This window comes from Cryptomeria japonica, chromosome 10 (assembly GCF_030272615.1).
Source record: "Cryptomeria japonica chromosome 10, Sugi_1.0, whole genome shotgun sequence".
In the NCBI taxonomy this organism is placed as follows: Eukaryota; Viridiplantae; Streptophyta; class Pinopsida; order Cupressales; family Cupressaceae; genus Cryptomeria; species Cryptomeria japonica.
Genome location: NC_081414.1, coordinates 165,337,137 through 165,358,046, shown reverse-complemented (window position 1 = coordinate 165,358,046; position 20,910 = coordinate 165,337,137).

Sequence of the window (20,910 nt, the reverse complement as noted above, 5' to 3'; positions counted from 1 at the left end):
ATATCCTTGAAGATGATTCATGGTCCATAATGAGGTAAGACATTTTTAACTTCTTAATCTATAAATGTGAAGTTTGAATAAACTCATTTCATATAAAATAGAGATAAGATAATAAAATTTAACAACCTTACCACTCTTAGGTATGTCAATTTATCAATTTCACATTGTTGCTAATGACACAATTGTTATCAAAGATACATAGTGAAAAAAAAATTACAAAATGTTATTGATGATATATATATTTAATTATTTTATTATTAAATAATTCTCCCCATTTCTCCAATATTGTGCATCTTTAGTGTTCCTTTAATGGCACAATGAAATTGAAAAAGGGTGGCTAATTGCAATCTATGATCAGGTAGACGAAATATTGTGACCAAAAATACACTTCTAGCTTTGGGATGATTCATAAAACACTTGACCATATGATTGGGTAGATCAAACAAGATCTTTATACCATAGATCCTAGTTTGAGATTATATGAAGAGCATATGGGGCCCATTTTTTACACACTTGTGGAACACCATGAACACCCTATTTCATATTGTAATCTATATTCTAAATTTTAATATTACACACTAAAGGAAAATAAAATTCTCTTTCTAAAGATGTCAATGTGAAATAAAGTCTCATGAAGGGCCTTTAAAAATGTATAGCATTTCAAAGATAACTATAATTCAACATGAATGATTCGCCCTTTTTAGTCTTCCACACAATATTCAACAATATATAGACAAGTACAAATGAGGCTAACTCACCTTAATCCATGTTTATTAAACAATGGTCATGGCATGATAATAATGTTAGTATTGAGGATTTTTTTCCCACACATCCTTTTGTAATTTACAACTTTATTTTCAATAGATTATTTGGTGGTTGTACATGATGCCTTAAAACTTAAAAAATAAATAAACTTTTAATAATAAGTAGAATCCAATCATATAATGATATGTAACATGGTTTGATTAGGCACCAAGGGATTGGTTTGGTTTTAAATAAATGAGATGTTAGTGTAGGTTTTTAATTTTCCTTATTTTAGGGAGTATTTCTTTTTCCTACACATATTTTATTAATCTTGCTTAGGTTATTAGGAGTGGTTTATATGAGGACACGTGGCAAAATACTTCATCTACATGTGTAATTTTCCACTTCACATGGGTAGTTGAGTTACACACCCTCTTTTGGCTTGTTGTGCCACCTCTCATAACCATTGTTTTGTCATTTCCTAAGTGGGTTATGGGGTAGTTGGGTTTCTCACTCTCTTTTGGCCTTATATGCCAACTTTCTCAAATCCTTTTCTATCTTCATGTAAGGAGGTTATGCCACATGTTTTGGCATTTACCAAGAAGGTAAAACATCCCACTTTTTATGGGGAATAGGAGTTAATGCACCCCTTGGATGTATATGCTTATATTATTCTATATAATAAGCACTATCCTCTCACCTTCACTAGTTTAGTGATAGCTCGGTTAGAGTATTCTCTAAATTGTCTTCTTTGTATCTATTTTTCTGTCATATCAAAATTATCTTCATTTAGCTATTTTAATCTTTGATCATCTATTTCATGGGGAATTTCATGTGATCTACAACTGACATCAAATCTTGGCTCGGTTCTCTCTTCTTGCAAAATCTAACATGGTATCAGGGTCGTGTTGTTTGGTATAACTCATTATTTTTTCTCATTTATTTGAGAGACCTGAGACTTTGAGATAGATAACATTCTCTTTAAAAGCCAAGTATGATCTTCTCCTACATTCTCATGTTACTAGGAGAATCAAAATAGTTTTAAGTAAAATAGCTTCTAGTTAAATTTGGTTTATATGTATGTGTTCTTGTAAGATCTGGGTGATTGCAACTTTTCGGTAATATTGAAAGCTTAATAAGCATTTCCAAAGTGTCTAGAAGGATTGAGAAAGTCAAAAGTGACTTTTACTTCACCAAAATCAAATTTTGGAGGACACAATAAAAAGAATCTCAGTGAAAACTTTTTACTAGAGCTATTTTCAATTTGGATTTTTATTTCCAACTTTCGTCCATTTTCAGGAAAAATGATTTATGGGTTTCTAATGGTATTCCCATTAAATTAATTGTTTTTTCATAAATCAAGTTTGAACATGGCCTAAGCCATTTTTCTAGTAGGCAAATTCAACAACCTTTCTTAAAACTTGCATAAATTTTGCCTCGGGTGACGGATTTTTGCAAACAAATACTTGATGGAAAGTTGGAAATGAGCACTATCCATTAATTGAGGTCTCTTTGAAAAATTATTCCTTTTTATATCAGATATTGTAGGTTGTATCAAAAACTTCATTTTTCTCTTCAAGTAGTCAATATCTTTCACCTCACAACTCTGTTTTTCAATGACTTATAGTTGTTGGAAAGGTATCGAGATGAATCGAGCAGTTATAAGGATAATTTTTAGATCTTGTCTCAATATTATTTGTATTAAAAATTTCTATTTTTGGCCATTGAAGCCTTAAAAATATTGTAATCTGATAAAAAGCCTTGTAAACACACTTATTATAAAGTGCCAACTTTGTAATATTTGGGGGGGGTGATTTGTGAGAGTAGTAGAAAGGGGCGACGTCCTTTTTGTCTTCTTTCTTGCACTTTTCCTAATTCTTTGCAATCTTCTTTTCTGCTATCATGGATGCATCTACAGTTCCACTTTTAACACCATATAATTAATTTGAATGGAAATATAAGATGATAATATATCAGAAAATAAATGGATATCATCGTGTTACTATGGGACTTGAAAATGAACCTCAAGATGTTGCAGAAAAGATTGAATAGTTTAATAAATATGATGAATCTTTTGGTAATCTATGTATGTTAGTCTCCCCTGACCTTTTTTTTCACATTGAATCTACCACTACACCAAATGCAATGTGGACCACTTTGGAAAACCTCTTCAATAAGAAGGATGAGGTAAGACGTCATTAGTTGGAGAATGGACTCATAGGGTTGAATCCAACCAATTTTGATACTATACAAGACTTCTTCACTAAGCTTAAGTTTATAAGATTGCAGTTGGAATAGTGTGGAACTAAGAAAGATGATAAGCAACTGATCTTGAGTATTCTTTCTAAGCTTGGTCCTAACTATTCAGTGTTTGTTTCTATATTATATGCTACAAAATGTTCCCTAGGTACCACATTCAAAAAGCCTTCTCTAGATGAATTTGCTTCAGAACTCACTAGGGAGAAAGACAAAGTGGTTCAAATGGGTACAATAAAACCCTGTAAGTCACAAGCCTTAGCGGTAAATCAAGGCACAAAATAATAGAAAGGGTCTAATAAGCAAGATAAAAAACAAAAGAACCAAGGAGAGAAGAAGAAAGATAAAAAATCTGCTACTTAAAAAGTAGATAATTAGACCTCTTCATCAAAAGGTGAACAACCTAAGAAGGAGGAGGTCAATTTTTCTTATTGTAAGAGGCCTGGTCATGATGACCATAAGTATTTAAAGAAACAGATTGATCACCTTTCACATCTTCTTGAAAATAATAATATCAAGGTGCCTAATTCAGTCAAACAAAGTTCATCAGAAGGATCTTCTAAGGACACAGATAAGAAAAAGGCGAAAGAAAAGGATAAGGCCCTAGTTGTTGTTGCTTCACAACCCAATTCTTGATTTATTGACTTGGGTGCTTCGCACCACATGACTTCTTCAGAAGATGATTTCACCTCTTTAGAGCCATGTTCTATGCCTTCCATACTAATGGGTGATGACACTCTTGTTGATGTGGGTGAAGGAATATTTAAGGATGTCCTTTGTGTTCCATCTTTCTCAACTAATCTCCTATATTTTTATTAGATCACTCACATTGTTTTTGGCAAGCGAGCTAAGTTCACACCAGATATAGTGGTAATTAGTGAAATGCATAATGGGTCTATTGTTGTTGTGGGAAAAGTAGATCATCATTCTAGATTATTTCAGTTTTTTCACTTTGTTCTTGACTCTTCAATATTTTTACTCACTCATGCAGATGAGGTGAGTTGTTTGTGGAATCAATGATTTGGCAACTTGAACTACCGTTACTTGCAACAGATCAGTCAATAGGACATGGTTTTAGGGTTGCCTTCTAGTCAATTTTTTAATGGAGTTTTCTAGGGATGTATTCTTGGTAAGCATCTTGAGGAGTAGTATGATAAAGGAAAGCATGGAGAGCTACACAACTATTGGAGTTGGTACACACTGACTTGGAGAGACCATTTCCACAACCATATTTCAGAAAGAATAGATATGTATTGACATTTATTGATGAATTTTCCAGATATACATGGGTTTACTTTCTCAAACAAAAGTCTAAGGTTTTTGAGAATTTTCTAGATTTCAGTGCTTTTGCAGAAAAATAATCAGTGAAGTTCATCAAGATTTCATGTAAAGATAATGGGGGTGAATATGTTAATAATTAGTTTGAACAGTTTTGTGCTTCAGAAGGTATCAACATGCAACACACAGTTCCATATAGTCCTCAACAAAATGGTGTCATAGAATGCAAGAATAATTTTTTGAAGGAGATGGAAAATTGTATGATTCACTCAAAGTATTTGGAACCTTAGTATTGGGAAGAGGCCATTAACTATGCATGTTACATCCAGAATCAAGTTACTCACAAAGTTGTGAAGGGGGTAACTCCTTTTGAAGCTTGGACTGGTTAGAAACCTACAATTAAGTACTTTAGAGTGTTTGGTTTTCTTGCATGGGACCACATTCCAGCAGAGAAACACAAGGCTATGGATTTGTAGAGAAAGCCTTCCATATTTGTTGAGTATCCAGATGATGTCAAAGGGTATAGACTCATCCATCCCTCTACACATGATTTGTTCATTGAGAAGAGTGTTCATTTTGAGGAGAGTTCTTCTAGTTCTTCTCATACCACTTCTCTATCCACTATCACATTGGAGACATTGCATCATTATGACAGTTCTTTTGAGGATCTTAATCCTCCTAATTCTAATGAGGAGTCTTCTTCCTCCACTTCAGATGGCAACAATGATGATGAGAATTCACATTATTCTCATAATCATCATTTAGACATTGATGATTCTCCCCTAGACTCTCCAGCCTCAGTGCCTCTTTGGGATCGACAAACATTTGAATCAATAGGAGATTGGCTTGGTGATCCATCAAATACTATAAGAACTAGGTCACAATTTCAGCAAGCTCCACATCTCTTCATTGCTTTAGCTTCTGATGCACAATATTTTTGAGAAGCTTCAGTTATTCCTGAGTGGGATGTTGCAATGCAAGAAGAGTTTAATTCCTTGGAAAGGAATCACACATGAGATTTAGTTCCTTTTCCTAAGGGAAGAAATTTTTTTCGATGCAAGTGGATCTATCGAACAAAATTTGTAGAAGATAGTTTGGTTGATAAGTATAAGGATCTCTTGGTAGAAAAATGTTTTTCCCAAGTTCCAGGGGTTAATTACTCTAAGACTTTTGCTTCAGTTGCCAAGATGAACTCTATTCGAATTATCCTTTCTATAGCTACAACTCATCATTGGGAAGTTCATCAGATGGATGTGAAGAGTGCATTTTTTCATGGTGACCTTTAGGTGGGAATCTACATGGAGCAGCCACAGGGGTTTGTTCTGGATCCTTGTGTGTTGAATTCAAAAGTCTCTCTATGACCTTAAATAAGCTCCTCGATCTTTGTATGCCAAGATGGACTCATTCCTTCTGATAGTTGGTTTCACTTGGTGCCATTCTGATCCTAATGTATGCATTCTATAGTAGGATGCTACTCTCCCATTTCTAGTTCTCTATGTTGATGACTTGTTAATCACACTGAGTCACTCATCCACCATCAAGGAAGTGAAAATTGCTCTACATGATAGATTTTTGATTTCAGACTTTGGTCTTTTTCATTACTTCTTGGGGATTGAGATCACTTAGACATCTTCAGGCATCTTCCTTGGACAACCAAAGTATGCACTTGATATGCTCTCCAAATTTTGAATGGCTTATTGTAAGCTTGCGCCTACTCCATTTTTGTCAAGGGTCAAACTTGACGCTAGGTTCTCTTCACCCTTGGTTGATGGTACTTTATACCAGCAATGTATTGGGAGCCCAATCTACTTGACTCATATGAGACTTGATATTTCACATGCTATGGGCATGATCTCTAGATTCATGCAGTAGCCACATGAGTTGCATTGGAAAGGAGCTAAGCAGATTCTCCACTACATTCAAGGTACTCATAATTATGGAATTCAGTATGTAGCAGGCATGGATATTGACTTGGTGGGATATATGGATTCAAATTGGGTAGGTGAATCTCAGGATCACAAGTCCACTTAAGGGTATTTATTCTCACTTGGGTTTGGTCCATTTTGTTGGTCAAGCAAGAAGCAGCTTGTAATTAATATTTCATCAATAGAGGTTGAGTATCGACGGGTAGTTAATTCCACCACTAAGGTTATTTGGCTTCAAAATATTCTCACTAAGTTTGGTATTCTAGTTAGGAATCCTACTATCATCTTTTGTGATAATCAGAGTGCTATACAAATCTCAAGAGATCCAGTAAATCACCAAAGGATGAAACACATTGAGATAGATATGTACTACATTTGGGACCTGATTCAAGAAGGCATCATTGATCTTAAGTATTGTTCTACATCAGAGTAGATTGCAAACATCTTCACCAAACCCTTCATTAAAAGTAAGTTCCTTCATTTGCAATCTTTTCTTGGGATGAGACAAGTGTTTACTTTAGAAGGGGCTTCTTAGTCCTTCATTATTTCTCTCTATAGTTAAGAGGGGGGGAGGGATATTCCTCTTATGGGGGGCTTCTTCTTTTGGGGCAGATATCTATGTACATGGGTACCTAACATGGCCTCATTCGTCGGGACCCATCTTTTCACCCACCTAAGCTACGCCTAAGGGGGGGTGTTAGTGTAGGTTTTTTATTTTCCTTACATTATGGAGTATTTCTTTTTCCTATACATATTTTATTAAGTTTGCTTAGGTTATTAGAAGTGGTTTATATGAGGACACATTGCAAAATACTTCAGATACACGTGTAACTCTCCACCTCACATGGGTAGTTTAGTTACACACCCTCTTTTGGCTTGTTGTACCACCTCCCATAACCACTATTTTGTCATTTTCTAAGTGGGTTTGGGGTAGTTGGGTTTCTCACCCTCTTTTGGCCTTATATGCCAACTTTCTCAACTCCTTTCCTGTCTTCATGTAAGGAGGTTATGCCACATATTTTGGCATTTACCAAGAAGGTAAAACTTCCCACTTTTTATGGGGAATAGGAGTTAATGCACCCCTTGGATGTATATGCTTATGTTTTTCTATATAAGATGCACTATACTCTCACCCTCACTAGTTCAGTGATAGGTCAGTTAGATATTCTCCAAATTATCTTCTCTATCTTGAGTTTTCTCTCATATCATAGTTATCTTCATTCAGCTATTTTGATCTTCAATCATCTGTTGCATGAGGAGTTGCATGTGATCTACGATCGACATCAAATCCTGGCTCGGTTCTCGCTTCTCATAGAATCTAACATGAAATACATTAGTAGTAACTAGAATGAACACTTATTTTAATTCAGATAAAAATAAGGTAAAATTATACCAACAATAGATATTATTATTAATATTTTCATTTTATATGTATACATATTGATAATGAAAATTTAAATGATTAAACATAAAAAAAAATTAATTTATTGATTTATTTATCAGCTTGTGTAAATTATAAGTCCAATTCTAAAATTTTATATTATAATTAATATAATTATATCAATCATTTTAATATTTTCTTTATATTTTCCTTTTGTCTTGTTGTAGAAAACAATGTCTTACATCCAAAAAAACACTATAGAAAGTAGCATATTTACTAATTTTAATCAAACACAAAAATTCAATACATTGATAAAATTATTCTTTGCTTTAGTCATTGAGCTAAGTGCATTCTTTATTATGTTTTAAATACATATTTTGATATTTAATTCAAAATTTTAAATAAACTTACTTGATTCAATTAATTAGTCTACATTGATTTGTGACGAGTTATAAGAATTTTATTTTATTGAACTATAAAGAAAAATTTATACACCATTATTAATGTACAATATATTGAATCATGTAGTATTCTAATTTTTATCCTCTTGCAATTTTACACTCTTTTTTTAGGTTGTTACTTTAGTGTGCCTCCTTTTGGGTCTTTTTGAAACTAGATTTTGACCTTATCTAATCCAAGTTGTCATCATATGCTCATGAGGTGACTTGTTCTAATGTTTGTTGCAGATACAATAGTGATGATGAATGATTTTTGTTGATGTTAACATAATGGTTATGATTGATGTCTCTGATGTTCTTGGCATTGGTGATCCAAAATATGTGTTCCGATAATCTTTAGTGTTCTGAAAGATGTGTTGATTGATCAGATGTGTTGTTGGTGATCTTGATATTTTGGGTTATCGAATATGGTGTTGATAAATGGTATTCATGTGTATCTTGGTTCCATTCTTATTTATGATGTTTTGGGAAATGTTATTTGGGTCCATAATAAGTCTGGAATTTGAGGATGTGTAGCATCTTTTGGTGTAGCATGTGAATCTTGTTTCAGATCCAAAATTTGTAACGATTGTAATGTATTGATCTAATTTTTGATGTGTGTTGTTGAATAGTCTACTTCTCATTCCTTCCCACCACCAAAATGTTTACTATTTACCTATTTTAGATCTTTGTCTTGACCTAGCTAGAAGATTATGCTCCCTAGAAGAAAGTATATATGAGGATGATCTGATTGTGTTGTATATAGAAAAAGTATTGCATTGTTTCAAAGATATGCGAGATTGGAAAGGAAAGATCTAACTATTGGTGTCTGGTTTTGTAGATTGTGTTTGAAGTGGTGGATTCTTTCTTTCTTTCTTTCTTTGGTAGTAAGCCCACTCATAGTGAGCATTTTGGCAATGAGCCACCCTTTTAAAAATCACTTTAACAAGTGTCAACTTTACTGATCTTTTATATTGAGAACTAAAATTCTTCGTGGTTTTATATAGTGTTCATTATCTAATCTATTATATGTTTATGCTTTTCATGTTATATATGTCTTAGTTAATTCTATTGGTTTGGATATGCATTTGAAAAGATTAAAAAAAATTAATTTAAAGATATCAACTGATTCACTCCCCCCCTCTTAGTTGCCTAGATATTCAAAAATTGGTATCGGAGCTTTGGTTCCTTCGAGAAGAGGTTAATCTCTTAAGGAATATCTTGATCTAATGGCACATAAATTTAATATTCCTATCTTGGAAGGATGCATCTATAGTTTTTATAAAGTAAAGATGAGAGGCTACCTAATATTTTTGGGGTACAAGACTTGGAAAGCAGTGGAAACTAAGTATGTTCAACTAGCAAATGTTCTTACCACTCCATGTGAGATTAAATCTTAGGAAGATAATGAAAAGGCAAGGTATTCTATCTTTAATTATTTATCAAAGGTTGAATTGACAAAGGTCATTTCATTAAAAAAATGCTTGTAAGGTTTGGGAAAAGTTGAGAGATATCTACGAAGGAAATGATAGAGTCAAATTATCAAAGAATCTAACGGCTAAACACAAATATGAGAACTTGAAAATGGAAGGAGAGGATATACATAGCTATTTTCAATAGGTTGATAGTGTGGTAAATGAAATCAGAGAACTTGGAGGCACCTAGACTGATGAAGACATCATTAAGAAGATCATGATGTCTCTACCAGAAAGTTATAATGACAAGATCTTGGCTATTGAGGAAACCTATGATTTGAAGAAGTTTACTAGAGAGTAGCTTCCTGGTAATCTGTTTGTATTTGAAATAAGGAAGTTTGGAAAAGACAAAGCTAAGACTGACGCTACCTTTAAACCTCTGAGGAAGATCTAAAAGATGAAAGTTCAGGTCAAATGAAAAAAAAAAATTGTAAGGAAACTAAGGAAAGGCACTAGAAAATAGAAAGGTATGTTACCCCTTAAATTATTTAGCTGTGGAAAGATTGGTCATATTTCTACTAGGTGTCTAGAAAAGAGTTGAAGATGAAAATATAGAGAATGTAAAGGGAAATTTAATAAGAGAGCCTATTATGTCAAATATGATGTTGGTATTTTAGATGCTGAATTAGACTATGAAGATAGTGATTGATTGATATTCCTCAGACTATTGATATTTATTTAAATGCTAGATGAGATAGAAATGAATGGTTGATTAATAGTGGATGTTAAAATCATACTACTAGTGACAAAAGTAAGTTTGTGAACTTTATAAGTATGATGGTGGGTCTGTTAGGTTCGGAGATGATCATGAATCATAAATTATGGTAATTAGTTCTATTTCTTTTGATGGAAAGAATAGTATTGATAATGTTTACTATGTGAAGGGTTTGCATCATAACATTTTGAGTGTTGGACAGATGTGCAAAAATAGTTATAATGTTTTTTTTAGGATTATGGTTGTGAGATCCAAAAACGATCTAGAATTGTTATTGCAGTAGGGAAAAGGACTGGTGGAAACATGTATCTAATAGAAGGAGCTATGAATTATTTTTTATTATTTCAGATCAATGGTAGCCGATTTTGGAACCAAAAGATGTGTCATATCAATTTTGGCAACTTGGTGAACATTAGTTCATCAAGTGTAGTGAGATATTTACCAAGGTTGACCAAACCAGATAACATCATTTGCAGATAATGTCAATTTGGAAAGTAGATGAAAGGAAATTACAAAGGAAAGGAGCATTCATCCATCAGATTGTTGTATTTAGTGCATACAGACCTATGTGGTCTCAGAACAAGGAGTATACAAGGTGAGAAGTATTTCATGTTGTTGATTGATGATTATTCTAGAATGTCATGGGTTGCATTTTTGAGAGAGAAGTTAGAAGAATTAGAGAAATTCAAAATATTTTAGGCTAAATTTTAAAATGAAGCTGAGAAGAAGATTATGTGTTTAGGTCTGAAGAGGAGGAAATTTTTTTCTGATGAGTTTAACAATTTTTATGAGAAGTATGGTATTAGAAGATAGTTATCTACCCTGAGAACACCTCAGCAGAATGATGTAGTGGAAAGGATAAACCAAACAATTCAAGAGGTGGCCATAACAATGATCAAAGGAGTAGAACTCCTAGAAGTCTATTGGAGAGAAGCAATTCATACTACAGTCTACACTCTTAACAAAATTCTATACAAGAAAAGACATGGAAATGTCAAATTGGTTGAAAGGAATGGAATACTTAGAGGGGGGTTGAATTAGTATTCCCACCAATTACACATTTTCTTCAAAAATCAAGACCTCTTCAGATGTATAAGATTTACCAATTAATCATTTCAAACATAAAACAACAAATGCAAAATAAATATGAAAACACAACCACAAATAGAACACTATATTTTATGTGTGGAAAGCCCAAATGGGAAAAACCACAGAGAGTGTTAACTCTCAAGTTTTTGATTTAGTGAAAAAAAAAATTGAAGGGACCCCGAAACCTTTTACAACATTACATCAAAAAATTGAACCTTAAGGACCCACATAAAAAGAACATAAAAAAAAAGATAAAATATATGGCAAATAGACAACAAGCAAGCAAAAAACCAAACATGAGAAAAGGACAACACATAGGCACATAAGGGACAACAGAGGACCCGCAAAGAGAGTGTTAAATCTCAAGTTAATATAACTAGTTATATGAAGTTTACAAAATTGGGGCCTCATTGCTTATTGGCTCACTGCCAGATTACAAAAGTGGCTCACTGTTGGAATGCTCACTGCAAGGTTACATAGATGGCTTACTAACAGAATGCTCATTGAAACAAGTAAAATTGAAATGAATAAAATTGGACCCCCAAATGCATGAAATCAGTTCCAAGTTATGCTCAAATTATAACTCACAAAACCTACAATAGATCTGGTAAAAGATCTTTGTACCACTATCCACAAACACTTACAATAGATCCAATGAAGGATTATTGCAACACTGCACTACACTCTAACTCTACTCCAACTGATTTTCTCACACTTTGCACACTACCACTCATACTTTATCTTTATTAATATCCATTCATTAATACACTTCTATATGTATACGAAAAATCTTACACACTGGGAGAATATGTTGGATAAGCTTAACACATTATCCAATAAAGCATTAAACATAAATATGATAACCAAGTTAGCCTCTGCAAGATCTCTATAGGCTTCCTTTAAATAATTAATTCACTGATGCATATACCTTAATTACCAAAATAAAATAGGGGTCAATCGGATCCATAAATACTAACCCATAAACACAAGACTCCAAGCATAGAAACTCCAAATTCCAAAGCACAAGTACTACACTTACCACAGATGCTGAACCAAAACACATGAAAGTCATAACTAAAATAGCTGGTACTACATCACATAACAAATACTAAGTCCATAATAAACATAACTCAAAATATGAAGATCTTCTGAAAGTGACCCTAGTAGATCATCTACACTTTTTTCCACTATATAAACTACATACATCATCTGCACATATCATCTACATATATACCATCCACATATACCATCAGGACCAAACTGGATGAATGGTTTGACATTAATAACAGTATCGATAATATTAACACATCTAACAATCTCCCTCTTTGTCATTGATGGCAAGACATATCAAAAGCAAAAACATAAAGAAACATATATGCTTGCAACTCCACCTAACTTATATATCTCCTCACTCCAAAACCTTTCTCTAATTTCCACAATCCTTTCTACCCCTTTCACATCAAGGACAAAGGGTTCCTTTGATAAAAAGGAAAAGAAAGAAAGAAAAATGAATGTCAAAAATTTCATACCAACTCATGTGATACTCAACTGCTCTTCTTGAAAAAGATTAGCTTATACTTCTCTTTCAATTCTGAATGAAGAACCTCCAAAGAATTCACAACCAATTTGATACTTACTAACAAACTCTTGCAGTCTACTAGTAAATTAATAACATGGGGACCACTATACAAAGAAAATAGATTCTGCTCATATTCAATTGCACTGTCAAGTAATGCTGAAATGTGCTCCAACTTACCCTCAACAATTTTCTTTACTTTCTAGAACATACTCACAAAACCTTCTCTTTGCCTCTCCATATACAATAATCTAGCTTGAAAATAATTTATTCTTTTTCTCTGCTCACCATCCTTGTCACTTAGAAAATCAAATATTTACCCAATGAGCTTAATTTAGCCCTAATCACATCAATTTTTCCTTTATTCTTTATAGTAGTTACTGACCATGAGAGACAATATATATAAATTCTTCTAACACTGCAAATATAATATTACATCTCATATGCACATATATAGGGTTCTCTTCGCATCATAACAATCCTTCAATAAAATATGCATATCAACACCTTTCTATTTTGAAACCTTAGCATCAATAGATTTCTCGGCTAATTTCTCTTTAATGATTTCACACAATGACTTTGAAAGAATATTACTAACATCCTCAAAGTTGATAATATATCGGACCAAATGGTTCATCCGAACATTTTCCTTAATCCATCAATGCTGCCAACAATCTCTAACAGATTTGATTCATGATCAGATTCTTTAACTTCATGATCTACAAGGGCCATCTCTCCCTCAACTACAAGAGATTTTGGATCATAAATAATTCCAATATTTTCTTCTTGTTGATCCTTCTTTATTTTCTTGGATACCGAGACACTCAAAGACATAGATTCTCTCCTTTTCCTCTTACTAGAGAAGGAACATCCTTTAGTAGGCTCAGTAGTAGGAAATATTGAACTCTTACTCCACATATCCAAGAAAGATTTGAAATATGCATTGCATACCTCCTCTCTTTTTTCCAAACTATTCAAATATTTGAAAATATACCTCACAATTGGAACACCAGATTCCCACATCACATTTTATTTAGCTGGAAGGGATCCCAAACAATACATACCTACGCAAACAAGTAATGATCTGAATAGGAAGGGATAATTTTTCTCTCTTGACATCTTAATATTTTCTAACAACAATTACCTCAACAATTCACACAAGTTGAAGGATTTGTCTTCCATTATAAGCATATGTGCCAAATACACAACAATAGTCAAAGTTGCACCTTCCCTATTTCTGAAATATATCTTGAAGGAAATTCCATAAGAAACATACCTTACAACAGGATTGATGATTTTAACAATGATTAATGCTTGTTAATCACCCTTCATGCCGGTTAGGGTGTCCATCTCTTTGTTCTTTATTGAATTTTTTAGTTGGAATGGCTTCGTTGTCACATAAAGTAGTGACAATCAAAAAATTTGCCCTCATGATTGGATAGGGTTTATCCAACACAATTTTGTCATCCTGCACATTATTAAGGATTACTTTGATCACTTCCACATCACCAAACCAGGAAAATTCTATCCATAGATTCAATTATTTGTGTTCGAACTCCTTGATTATTTGCCACTTTGCATCATTCAAACAACTTTCAACATTCTTGTTCTTCTCCTTGTTGAATTCATTCAAAAATACTTTCGTCACAACCTGAATTTTTCCGCTACTTCGTTCTTCAGTTATCATGTTTCCTTGCCATGATAATTTGCTCTACTTTCTTTCTATTTTGCTCTTCTGCTAATCACAAAACTTTCAAATATGATGACTTCAAATGTCGATACTTATCTTGCCAAAAACTTCCTTAGGATTTTACCATAAAAAAGTGTCTTGTTGATGATGTCAACACAAACCACTGGTTACTAGATAGCCTCTTTAACTCAGTCTTACCATATTTTTGACATGATCCATTTAGATAGGGGGAACAATTGATTTTTCTTCAAGAACTCCCCCTGAGAAAAAGCAATATGCTCATATACCAGAGGAAGAGTGGTGGACTTGTAAAGCACTAAGAGGAGGAGTGAATCAGTGACACCAAAAACAATACTACTTTAAACACTAACCAATAGATATACTTAACAATTTTGTTAAACACTATGCATGCAATCCAAAACGATATAACAAAATCCACAATAAGTAAAACACCCACCATAACACAAGTGTTTATACGTGGAAAACCCAAATGGGAAAAACCATGGTGAGATGGGACTCACAAGTTAACTATCTGGAGTAATAGATAACTCACCGATTAAGGTCTACAAAATGTTGCTCTACTAGGAGTAAATCTTGTTAAAGATTCCAAAGCTTAGTTAAAATATATAACCTGTAAAAGGTAGTACCCTATAAGTAGAAACCTTGGTAGAGGATTTCTGAATCCAAACTAATGGATAACTTGGTTAGAGGATTTGTACAATGAAGCTTGTTAGAGCTTACTCGGTTAGGGGATTTGATTGTTGTAGTGATTAGAAAAAAATAGGTTCTATGATCTAGTAGTAGCACAACTTGTTTGAATAGATCCTCTTCTATGCACTCAACACTTCTTTACCAACATACTCTACAACTTAACACTTTTTCCTTCATATCAAATCTTCTCATAACATATCTCCTTCGCTCATAGAAAATAATTCATTGTGATGTCAATATATAGACATTAATATTTTATGTCAGCCTCTAGAAATCATATCACAATTTCCTAGGTGCAGTGTATATGCTCAGACAATCATAACTCATCACAAAAATAGTGCCAAAAATTTTCGGTAAGGATAACTCATCACGACTAGTGATAACTCATCACATAATCAATGAATACTAGTTAGAATAACAATACCGATTGGAGTTAAACATAGAAACCATTTTTCCTTTGATGCTCCTTTGATAATTTCCACTGGATCTTCAGGTTGATGTCGAGTTATGTATATCTATATATAAATACACACTGGTTGTCTCCATGTATATACCGGTTGTCACCATGTACTGGTTAGATATAAACTTCTAGTATACCGGTTTTAATGTAAACAACTTTGAAGTCGCAACGGTAGATAATATGAATATATGTGTGTGTATGTGTTTCATCAATGAAAACATATGATGAAGTTATTCATTACAATCATCATCAAGCCAACAATCTCCCCCTTTTGCATTGATGGCAACACTTAGAAAATTTAACAGCAAGACCGCTAAGTGTGCTTACAAAAAAAATTGTACACATATATATATACTCTCCCTTACTACATAAAACATACAAATTTTCACAACACACATACATATTTCTACTCCCCCTTTGACAACAATGCCAAATTGAAAAGCAAAATACATATATATATATAGAAAAATTTGTATCAAAATGTTTTACATATACAAAATCTTGAAAATCTGAATCAAGATGTATGCAGTTCGATCCTGAGAAAAATGTCACTAAAGTTTCTCTTTAATTGAGAAAAATCATGTTCCCATGTCTCCAACAGGTTCTCAGTGATCTCAATTGTGGTCATAATCTTAGTATAGAACTCTTCCATTGAATCAAGTGTACATATTTCTGGAGTAGCCAAAATTTCTTCTGCATTCTTGTAGGCTCTTTTCAATATGTCCACTTGGGGTCTAAGTATATTCTTCAATTACTTTAGGGATCAGAGTCTTTTTTCCTTTTCAAAATCATAGGTATCTAACCTATTTTGCAAATCATCCACAGATTTGCCAAAAGCAAAAATAGAATCTTGTAGTGGTACATATGCATTGCATATCTTCTCTAGCTCTTGCTCTGTTTCAATTTGCATGTTATTGATATCAGAATAAAAGAATGAAACATTAGAAGTAGATGCAAGAATTTTACCACCTGTTTCAATAGCTTTTCTTAATAAATCTTTATTAAGAGATAGAGAAATTATTCTTGTATCAATCTCTTTCATAAGCTTCTCTCCACACTTCTTCGTGTTACTCTTCTCAACATAAGTGTGTGTTTCTTCCTCTAGGGACTTAAGTTGGTCAGATGCATCAGCAACCAATTGACCAAGTTTGCAAATAGGAGTTGTCAAATGCCCTGTAGCAGCTTCTGGTAGTAGACTTGTCAGAATATCCACAACATTCTGAATAGTTTCTACTTCCATTCTTTGTTCTTTAAGTCTCTTCTTGTGTGCCTTAGATTGCTGAAAGTTTCAATCTTCATCATTTCTAATGCACTCATATTATCAACAATTATAGGCCTTGAAATGCCTAATGAGTAATCATCATGTTCATCAGTCTGTTGTATGACTAATGATTTTACTAGTTCAGCAGATGTTACCTTATTAATCTTTTCTTTCTCTTGTTCTTTATCCATTTCCTATTCAGAAATTTGTGTATCAACGTTTTCATCTGATTCCTTCTTAGTGGCTTGTGAAATCGGTGGGAGTTGGGGTTTCACTAGTTGTTCTCTGGCTAGTGGAATATCCACTCCTGGTTGAGTTGCCAGTATCTCAACTGAAGTAACCTGTGAGTCTAAAATTGTCGGTGGGTGCATATCTGGTGCAGTAACATTTCCAAATAGATATATTGCTTCCTGAATATCATCAACAAGTATGACTCATTGGGAAATAGTGTCACCCTTGTCATACTTCTCCTTGATAGGATAGACAACATCGGCTTGTACAGTTTCTTCCTCATCCATTTCAAGTACATCAACAATATCTTGCTCATCCTTAGAAGAATGTATAAGCTCTTGCATCTGTTGGATATTACGAGCAATCTGGTGAGTCTCAGTTTCAACATGTTGCACCTTTCCACTAAGTAGCTTCAATATTCTTGCCTTGAAAGAAAATTGGACTTTGTATTTATCAAGCAATTTATTTAACTCATCCTTTGATAAATTAGAAAAATATTGCACAAATACACCATCTATAATTTCTTTTTCTTTCTTCACAACTTCCTCCCATTTATTCAAAAGAATAGTATATAAGGAATTAGAAATATCCTTTCCAAGATCATGAGGTAATCTGTCATAATGGCACAAATAATTGATTACCTGTTGAACAATTTGATCCTTCTAATCTTCATTGAATGAATCAAAATGATCTTTGACATTATCAAATATGTTTCTTCCTAATGTCTTCATCATTCTCTCAAAATTAGTCTCAGGTTTGAAAGTTAAGACATTAATAGGCACAGTTGCCTTTGGCACTTCTTTCATTGGTTTGGTTTCTTTACGAGTTGCTTTCACTTTTTTGGGTTCCTCCTCAATATCACTACTTTCAGATTTTGCTTGGAGAATCAGTTTTCAACCTCTTTTCTTTGATGCAGTCTCCTTCTTGACATATACTTTAGGTTCTGATTCCTTTTTAGTTTGGACACTTCATGTCACTCTAGTACTTTTTATTACCAGAGGTTCTTTCTCAACCTTCTTCCTCTTACCTTTACCACTTATGGTTGGAACACTACTACTTTCAGATTTTGCAGTTTGAACTTCAACTATATCCAATCTTGCCTTCTTTCTATCCAATACAGATGCCAACAGGTTATTGGCATAACTGATCAATAAGTCATAGTTTACTGCATAGCTCATGTCTTCCATTTCATCTTCTCTAGGGTCAATAGCCTCCATCAGGCAGAAATCAATGGTGACTATGAAAATGATGTCCTTAGCAACATTTTTCACCACATCCTCAGGTAGCCTTACCCTCATACTCATTTTCTTCTGAAATTTATTGAAATATTTATTCATTACAGTAGAGAAGGTGTTCCTCACAACCTTAATGATATTCTTAATCTAAGCAGTTATTGGTAGATCCTTAGACCATTCAAGATCACCAATTCCTGGTAGGAAATTATGGAAATAAAAGAATAGACCAGTCAACAACTGACCAAATTTAAAATTTTGACTGCTATCCTTCTTGATAGACTAAAGATTCAACATTAATTGGCTCCTTATGGCCTCACATAGGTCATAATTAGCATTTTCATCTATCATTTTATAAGCAGTATGCACTGCTATAGATGGTACACTATTCATTTTACTGGAATAGAATATCTAGTAGCCTATAACCATAGCTGCTAACTTAACTATTGGGTCCTTGATGTTATAGAAAAAAAAGTATGCCCATCAGAGGTTGATGCAGTCAAAGTGTTTACTATCTCTTTTGAAATTCACCTCAACTTAGGCACTTCACTGATTGAGCAAAAACTAGTTACTACTTGAATAGCTTCCTTGTCTATAGTGTGAGTCCTTTCCAAATACATCTTTTCCCCATGAACATGAGTTGGAATAATTTGGATATGTTTCTCTTCAAAATATTCAATAAAATAAGCTGCATTATGAAAACCTTTCTCCTAAACCCTAATATACTTAGGTTGAATCTTTTCATTTTTATCGCAAAGGGATTTCAACTAAGAATATATTGACAATGATCCTAAATCCTCAATTTCGCAATCAATGTAGCTAGACAAATCTCCTTTCACTACGACACCACTAGGAACTTGAGATAAAGCATTATAACACACAATTCATTCTGACTTCATAACCTCCATAGGTTCAGATGTGATCATCAATTTCTCTACTGGTTTAGAAGATGATGCCATTTTAGATAGACTAGATTTGAAGCAAGATTTTTCAAAGAAATGCCCTATTTATGTGTGTTCCTTGTTTACCGATTGAATATTCAAGTGCACAATAGTTCAGTCTTCACTAACCTTCAAATCAGATTCATCATTCAAATCACAATACAACTTTGACTAAAATCAACTAGAAATCCTTTCTTATCTCTGCAAGTGCTCAAAAATTCTTTCTCAAATGCATTATGGTAAAAATAACAAAGTGAAACTTGCTTTTATCCTTTTTACCTACTCCATTGAATGCTCGCCCGTTAGGGTTACAAACCCTTATTACATCGCTTAATTATACATACAATATTGATAGATGTAAAACTGGTTGATAACCGATTGACAAAAAGTTATCAAAATTTCATGCATTCAAACTCTCTTATGAATCATTCTTTTCAAGGGGTCTAGAAGTAGATTTACCGCTATGCTCCCCTTATCCATATTGAAAGGCTTAGTTTTACCAGTACTGGATTCTCCACACTGGGTGAAGGATTATTTTCTTCTCTAGGTGTATCATCACTCTTATTCTTCCATATTCGATTCATTTCTTCTCTGATTTCTTCAATATTGACCTTCTTCTTGCCTTTCTAATCTTTAAAATTATTAACCGATTTGTTCTTTTTGGATCTACAAAACTTTTCCATGTGTCCCAGTTTATGACAATGATAGCAGGCCATTTCAGATGATCTCCAAGGTCCTGCATTGCCTCTTCTAGTTCTCCTTCTACAATTCATAGCCACATGACCAAAATTGTTACAGATGGTGCAAATGACATTTGTTACCTTTTCCATCTCAAATGGACTAAACAGTTTGACAAGGGTCTTTGCCAGTTCATGTTACCCTAGTTATCATAGTTTCTTATCCAGTTGCCATTTGATCTTGCATTCATATGCAGTACTGGATTATTTGCTCCATATCTGCATTCAACTGATCTATGTCCATACATTTTTGCATGTGAAGCAATGACCTTCAAATTTCTTGAACATATACCTAGTATTTGTATTGTACCTTGCATTTCCATTAGGTTTGTTTGTACACACATTTGCAGTATGACCAGGTTTATGGCAAACAAAGAAAACAGGTTTCAAAACCTTCTTACTAGTAGGCTTTTTAGCCTTAGGACCAGTTTTGTCCTTATGAGTCTTGCTCTTGGTACCGAAAGATTCTCCTTTCTCAGATGTGTGAAAACCAAGTCCAGAGGTATCACCTTTCATCCTTTATGTTTGAATTTTCTCATCTAGCAAGGTAGAACTTTTGTTGAACTTTTCTAGTTTCCCATTCGCTTCAGTGAGCTATATGGTAAGATCTTCATTATGTTTGGACAGAGTCTCTCTCAGAGATGATGCCAATTCAAGATCTTGTTGTAAGGTCTCTTTTTCTTCTTCCTTAGTATTCCAATGCTCATGAAAAGTAGCATTCTCTCGCTTGATCTTGGAAATCTCATGATCTATTTCCTTGATGAGATCTTC